The sequence below is a fragment of the Eptatretus burgeri genome, chromosome 2, assembly GCF_056783735.1.
Source record: "Eptatretus burgeri isolate ZD-2024b chromosome 2, Ebu_testis_v1, whole genome shotgun sequence".
Taxonomy (NCBI): domain Eukaryota; kingdom Metazoa; phylum Chordata; class Myxini; order Myxiniformes; family Myxinidae; genus Eptatretus; species Eptatretus burgeri.
This window is the reverse complement of record NC_140962.1, coordinates 110,836,236-110,844,434: the sequence shown is the minus strand read 5'-3', so window position 1 is coordinate 110,844,434 and position 8,199 is coordinate 110,836,236. Positions and strand designations below refer to the sequence as shown.

Below are 8,199 nucleotides of genomic sequence, written 5' to 3'. Positions count from 1 at the left end.
TTATTTGTCCTCCACTTATTCTTTATCTCCCCCCAAAGAAAAGCAACGAGTTGGTGTGGAAGGCGGCATCACAGTCGGCGGTGTAATACTTTAACGGGTTTGGGCCTTGTTTCTTAAAAAAAAAAAAAAAAAAAAATTCAGTTTCGAAACATTGATTTCCGATATTTTTATATTTCAAAACATTTTCCGAGTATAATCGTTTCCTGAACGTTGCTTATAACAAAGTAAATGCCTTGGGAGTGTCGACTGTCGAGCAATGTATCACGTGTCCACAACTCACGTGATCGAACTCACGGCTGATGTTGCGAATCAACTGAGGTAGGTTTTTTTTCTTCTTTCTTTACTTATGATTTGAAGCTGTGGTAAATGCTTTGTTATTGAGGTGACTTTTTTTTAAAATCGACTTTTTCAAACCATAGATTGTCATTGTCCTTTATTTGGAACCCTTGCTCAGTTGCTGTTGTGGTCATTGGACAGCAGCTCGCGGGTTTGATGGTGCTGGTGGTTGTGATGTGAAGGAACTGGTCGTGCTCAACGGTCATTTTTTGGGGGGCTTGCTATACTTTCGGCCAAAACCTGCATTACGAACTGTGATCGACTCTGACCGTGATGTCACGTGCTCCACAACCTGGTCCTGGGTGGTGATCATCTTTTACTCGAAGCATTGAATATAAATGATACTCGCAGAGGGACCTGCGAAACATGTGACCTCAAGTCCACGTCTCTGTCTTTCCACTCCCCGACCCAGCCCTAAGGTGTCAATCCCCTCCCCACTCGAGGCCTTCAAACCCCATCCCCTCTCCCCACCACACCACCTCAGCCCCCCTCTCGCCACCACAACACCTCAACCCCCTCTTGCCACCACAACACCTCAACCCCCTCTCGCCACCACAACACCTCAACCCCCTCTCGCCACCACAACACCTCAACCCCCTCTCGCCACCACAACACCTCAACCCCCTCTCGCCACCACAACACCTCAACCCCCCTCTCGCCACCACAACACCTCAACCCCCTCTCGCCACCACAACACCTCAACCCCCTCTCGCCACCACAACACCTCAACCCCCTCTCGCCACCACAACACCTCAACCCCCTCTCGCCACCACAACACCTCAACCCCTCTCGCCACCACAACACCTCAACCCCCTCTCGCCACCACAACACCTCAACCCCCTCTCGCCACCACACCACCTCAGCCCCCTCTCGCCACCACAACACCTCAACCCCCTCTTGCCACCACAACACCTCAACCCCCTCTCGCCACCACAACACCTCAACCCCCTCTCGCCACCACAACACCTCAACCCCTCTCGCCACCACAACACCTCAACCCCCTCTCGCCACCACAACACCTCAACCCCCTCTCGCCACCACAACACCTCAACCCCCTCTCGCCACCACAACACCTCAACCCCCTCTCGCCACCACAACACCTCAACCCCCTCTCGCCACCACAACACCTCAACCCCCTCTCGCCACCACAACACCTCAACCCCCTCTCGCCACCACAACACCTCAACCCCCCTCTCGCCACCACAACACCTCAACCCCCTCTCGCCACCACAACACCTCAACCCCCTCTCGCCACCACAACACCTCAACCCCCTCTCGCCACCACAACACCTCAACCCCCTCTCGCCACCACAACACCTCAACCCCCTCTCGCCACCACAACACCTCAACCCCCTCTCGCCACCACAACACCTCAACCCCCCTCTCGCCACCACAACACCTCAAACCCCCTCTCGCCACCACAACACCTCAACCCCCTCTCGCCACCACAACACCTCAACCCCCCTCTCGCCACCACAACACCTCAACCCCCTCTCGCCACCACAACACCTCAACCCCCCTCTCGCCACCACAACACCTCAACCCCCTCTCGCCACCACAACACCTCAACCCCCCTCTCGCCACCACAACACCTCAAACCCCCTCTCGCCACCACAACACCTCAACCCCCCTCTCGCCACCACAACACCTCAACCCCCTCTCGCCACCACAACCCCTCAACCCCCTCTCGCCACCACAACCCCTCAACCCCCTCTCGCCACCACAACCCCTCAACCCCCTCTCGCCACCACAACCCCTCAACCCCCTCTCGCCACCACAACACCTCAACCCCCTCTCGCCACCACAACACCTCAACCCCCTCTCGCCACCACAACACCTCAACCCCCTCTCGCCACCACAACACCTCAACCCCCTCTCGCCACCACAACACCTCAACCCCCTCTCGCCACCACAACACCTCAACCCCCTCTCGCCACCACAACACCTCAACCCCCTCTCGCCACCACAACACCTCAACCCCCTCTCGCCACCACAACACCTCAACCCCCTCTCGCCACCACAACACCTCAACCCCCTCTCGCCACCACAACACCTCAACCCCCTCTCGCCACCACAACACCTCAACCCCTCTCGCCACCACAACACCTCAACCCCCTCTCGCCACCACAACACCTCAACCCCCTCTCGCCACCACAACACCTCAACCCCCTCTCGCCACCACAACACCTCAACCCCCTCTCGCCACCACAACACCTCAACCCCCTCTCGCCACCACAACCCCTCAACCCCCTCTCGCCACCACAACCCCTCAACCCCCTCTCGCCACCACAACCCCTCAACCCCCCTCTCGCCACCACAACCCCTCAACCCCCCTCTCGCCACCACAACCCCTCAACCCCCTCTCGCCACCACAACCCCTCAACCCCCTCTCGCCACCACAACCCCTCAACCCCCTCTCGCCACCACAACCCCTCAACCCCCTCTCGCCACCACAACCCCTCAACCCCCCTCTCGCCACCACAACCCCTCAACCCCCTCTCGCCACCACAACCCCTCAACCCCCTCTCGCCACCACAACCCCTCAACCCCCTCTCGCCACCACAACCCCTCAACCCCCTCTCGCCACCACAACACCTCAACCCCCCTCTCGCCACCACAACACCTCAACCCCCTCTCGCCACCACAACACCTCAACCCCCTCTCGCCACCACAACACCTCAACCCCCTCTCGCCACCACAACACCTCAACCCCCTCTCGCCACCACAACACCTCAACCCCCTCTCGCCACCACAACACCTCAACCCCTCTCGCCACCACAACACCTCAACCCCCTCTCGCCACCACAACACCTCAACCCCCTCTCGCCACCACAACACCTCAACCCCCTCTCGCCACCACAACACCTCAACCCCCTCTCGCCACCACAACACCTCAACCCCCCTCTCGCCACCACAACCCCTCAACCCCCTCTCGCCACCACAACCCCTCAACCCCCTCTCGCCACCACAACCCCTCAACCCCCTCTCGCCACCACAACCCCTCAACCCCCCTCTCGCCACCACAACCCCTCAACCCCCTCTCGCCACCACAACCCCTCAACCCCCTCTCGCCACCACAACCCCTCAACCCCCCTCTCGCCACCACAACCCCTCAACCCCCTCTCGCCACCACAACCCCTCAACCCCCTCTCGCCACCACAACCCCTCAACCCCCCTCTCGCCACCACAACCCCTCAACCCCCCTCTCGCCACCACAACCCCTCAACCCCCTCTCGCCACCACAACCCCTCAACCCCCTCTCGCCACCACAACCCCTCAACCCCCCTCTCGCCACCACAACCCCTCAACCCCCCTCTCGCCACCACAACCCCTCAACCCCCCTCTCGCCACCACAACCCCTCAACCCCCTCTCCCCACCACAACACCTCAACCCCCTCTCCCCACCACAACACCTCAACCCCCCTCTCCCCACCTGAAAGTCCTCACCTTTCCCCCCCCATCCCCCCGCTCCCCAAATCCTTAACCTCCCTCTCCCAACCCCAATTCTGTCCTCCCCTCCTCCCACTCAAGACGAAACGGCCATTCACACAGCGAAATATTTAACGTTTTCCCTCCCCTATCATGCCACCGCTGACTTCACAGAAACCCATCACAGTCGCCTATCCAACTTACAATCCAGTAAGATATGCGGAAACCCGTGACATTGCATCTCTCAGGTGACCATGAATGGGCTTACTGTGCCAATAATGAGCCAAAACCAATTATCTTCTTCCTGATGCAAAAATATACACATTGTTCAAAACTAAATAATGACAGATGGTTTTCTTTCACAATGTCGCGAGATTCCCAGAAGTCCTCGGACAAAGACGTTTTATAATGATCGAGGTTTTATGGTCTCTGGTCGAGTCGTTTAGAAGAGAAAATAGTTGTAAATAAGAACAAGGACCTGCTTTAACCTCTGTGCTAAAATCCTCGCTTGAGAGAATGCCACATAGTTATTTGGGTGGTGTATCAACACCGGATCGCTGAGACCTTTCTTCACAAGGTCCGTGACGCCGATCGGCTCAAAATCCTTTTAACTGCTGCTTTGATCGCTTTACACTGAAAGGGAAAACTTATTGGGAGGGCATGGCGATTGTGAATATGACAGCTCCGAAGATGTATTTGTCGTCGCATAGCAGTTAGCACTGACATGGCGTGTGTATGATTTTTCAGGTTGAAATTGTGGCTCGAGTCAGGCAAACTGTCCAACCAATGGGTGACTGATGGACGCACACATTCGGCGCATTTTATAGTTTAGATCTCTCAAGTTTATGTGAGTTTTGCTGTCTTGTCACGGGTTTGTTTTTCGGTATCCTCTGGTTTTTTTGGCAAGTTACTTTGAACGATTTGTTTACTTTTATCAACTTTTTGCACTGTGTGAGGAAGAATACTAAATGGACTTTGCCATGAACTTCCTCAGCTACCTTATTGTAGCTCGTTTAAAAAAAATAGAGAATATAGGATTTGATGATGAATTTCTGATTATAAGCCTCTTTTAAAATTCACCAGTGTTGGTCATTTAGTTTGAGAGATAATGTGGGTTATTCTGTGCTAAAAGAAGCACTTTTATAAAGATTTGGTAAGCATATTGATGACTTCCGCAGGGGTTTCCTTATTTTTTGTCGTAGGAGGCTTCCATTAAAAAGTAGCAGGTTACCATCACCACGAGCGAAGCGAGCACAGCTGTATGGCCGGGGTCCAGGGCCCACCTGGGGCCCTCGAAGCCGGAGGATCCTAGATGGCCGGAGATGCATTCTAGCATGATTTCTGACATGAAATAGTTCTCATATTATCATGCTGTTGTTGGGGTGGAAAACTGCACAAAAACAGGTGGTTAGGCCTATACTGGATGTAGTTGCATTGGACATACTGACTGACTGGTTGACTGAAATTCAGCTATACTGTATAGTTAGTTCAAGCAGCTTTTAAACAGGGTTCATTAATTTAAGGCCATGGTTTAGGACACACCAAGGTGTCTGGAAGATGGAGTATCTAAGCACTTTAAAAGAGAGGCATTTTAGCAACATTTGGGCCATACCTTAGTTCTTAATAGGGACATGATACTGCACATGGTGGAGTATCATCGTGTGGAGTACAGTGAGCAATCTGAAGTAACTGTGTTACATAATAATAGTGTAGATGAACTAGCATTCATTAAGGAAATCATATTCCATTTCTCGGATTTCAAAACAGGGGGTGTAGAGATTTCGTAGTGACAAAAACACAAAAAAAAAAAGAAAAAATGGGCGCTGAGGTAGGTGGCGACCTTTGACAATTTTTCTCTGAATAGATGGCTGCGGGTCGCCAGTAACCGGCTTCGAAGGAAACCCCTGCTTCCGTCATGTGTTTGTTTGTGTGTGTGTGTTTGTGCGTTTGTGCGTTTGTTTGTCGGCACGATAACTTGAGAACGGAAGAAGCTACCAATGCCAAATTAGACCACGTGGTTCAGGAGGGTGATGGCTAGCGCTGATTAGATTTTGGTCAAAATCGGTCAAAGGTCAAGGTCACAGTGAGGTCAAACATTCGATTTTTGATGGTTTGGTACAGAATCATCGTAGAAACTTCTGGTTTGCGTCGCTACCTTCTCGAGAGACAGCTTTTATTCGACAAGGTCAGAGGTCAAGTTGACGATTTCGTAAGTACCAGTCTATGACTGCTTGTTTCTTTCTTTACGAAATTGAGGCCTCTGGAAGAGAGGTTGAGGGGTGGCGGGGGCGACAGAGCGTTAAAAAGCAGGGGAATGAACTAACAGGCAAAAGGCCCACAAGGTCATGCATCCCAGACAAGGACCCACAAACTCGATACAAAAACACAGGTGAAGGTACTTGAGATGGGAAAGGAGCTTGCATCGACAAATTGACGCCAACAAAATGGAACTTTCAAAATGACGTAATCCGCCCCATAATGCTCAATTCGCGTGCGCAGAGACCTTAAACAACAGCCGTGTTCGGGGCAACATATAGTATATATTGTGTGTACAAGGTGAGGATTGTAATCCAAAATGGCTCACAAAGATTCTAAAATAAGCCGAAAATACTTGGAAACACACAGGCGAAAAAGGAGTATGCCTTTGCACAACAAAAAGGTTTGAGAACTTTCTTAAGTCGCTTAAAGAGTCGATAGCTTGTGGCTCCCTGTAATGCAAACTGCCGAGGACGTTGACCGGTGCAAGGCCTGTGGACAGCGCTTCTTACCATCCATCCATTGGGACCACACTGTGCAGAGGGTTGGTGCCGACTAAGCAGTTTCCTTAGGCACAACCTCTGGAGTTGACATTCCAACCGACCTTCCCAATCATCCCTGTCAGGGAGGGAAGGTCATATGTTGGGGCTTGTGAATGCACAGGTAAGGTGATATATGCTATTCATCATGTTTGTGAGGAGGAAGAGGAATTGAAGGATGGGAGTGGGGGCTGTGAGTCTTATATATTTATATATATATATATATATATATATATATATATTGTTGTGGTTACCAGATTCGCAAACCACCATTCAGGTCCCTTAGGTGAGGTATCTCGGTAAGTGCATGTGTAGTTAGGCCCAAACCCGTTGTCTAGTGGGAATACATGTCATTTATGCGAGCTGCGACTCTTCAGGATAGCCGTTTTTCTTTTACTATCTTTATTTTGGACCAACCGCCATGATCACAACCACAACATCAACCACCAACCACAACCACCGCTTCACCACAACCGCCACGACCTTCCCGTCACACCTCGCCACCGTAGCATCGCCACCGTTCTTGCCCCGCTGTGGGTACCGGTGTTGGACTCATGCAGAACGCGCGTCGAACAGCGTGTACAAAATCACGGATTTTCTGCTTCAAAAACGGATCAAAAACGACACACGCCCACTTTTTGCCGTCCAATCGGTGAGCGAGGGGCGATTTGGCCCCGCCTCCAGAACAATCGATATATGCAAATTTGTGGATCAAAAAGCCTTCACGCCCACTTTTTCTCGGGCCAATGGGGAGCGAGGTGAAAGGTCAAAGGGAGGGGGTCAAAGGCGAAGTTACGGGGGGATAAAAGGACCGTGTTCGTCAGTCAGAGTCGGTCGGAGAGTCAAGAAGAGGAGAGTCGGAAGCAGAGGGTCAAGACTTCGCGGGCGGTGGAGCTGCTCGTCGTGTGCGTTGGAGTCGGAACGGAGGGGACGGAGCTGTGGAAAGGCGGCGACACCAGACGAGGGGGTGCTCGCGTCGTGCAGGAAGCTGCACCCGAGGGAGGCCGACAGCGCGACCTGGCCGAGGTGGAGACGCTCGTCGCACATAATAAAGATCCTCTATACCCCGAGCATCAGCAACCCCCTCTAGTTTCCCCCCCGCGCTGAGATAGTGCGACCAAGGGGGCCCCGTTCCCACCCCCTGCCAGGCACTGTCCACGAGGCCCGCGGAGAGAGGCGCCATCGCCGCTCCGCGTCTCATCACCAGACGGGTAGGCCCGACCCGGTCTCGGCCTCAGGCCTGCCCCATTCTTGGGGGATTTCTTTTCCTTGGTTTTGGGTATGTGTTGTCGGCGCCGTCTGTGAAGTAGAATTGTATAAGTGTTGCCGTGTGCTCGGTAGTCGGTATTAGCTCTGCACTGTGTTTTCACTTTTATGTTTGCTTTTTGTGTAAATGGAAGTGTGTTTTCTTTTTTTGTGTGCATTTGGTGGAATTGTATTTGTGTGCTTCCCGTGTGCCGAGAATAAATGTGCTTTATTGTTGAACTGTTTCCCGCTTCGCTTCGTCATTTCTTTCTTTGAATCCCCATCTTGCTTCACGTAAAGGGTTGGTAGTGGGCTGAATACGCCCGATAATTAATCGAACCGTCGAGGTCGACGATAACACCGCTCGGTTATTCTGATAGTACGGAACGGGTCG

General features: G+C 52.9%; 1 long non-coding RNA gene across 1 annotated transcript; it reads left to right on the top strand.

Moving 5' to 3' along the window:
* Positions 1–93: 93 nt before the first annotated feature.
* LOC147032825 (uncharacterized) lies at positions 94–6,773 on the top strand. Its single transcript, XR_015055361.1, has 3 exons — positions 94–318; positions 455–755; positions 4,513–6,773. It is a non-coding gene; the product is annotated as an uncharacterized LOC147032825 (long non-coding RNA).
* Positions 6,774–8,199: the final 1,426 nt, after the last annotated feature.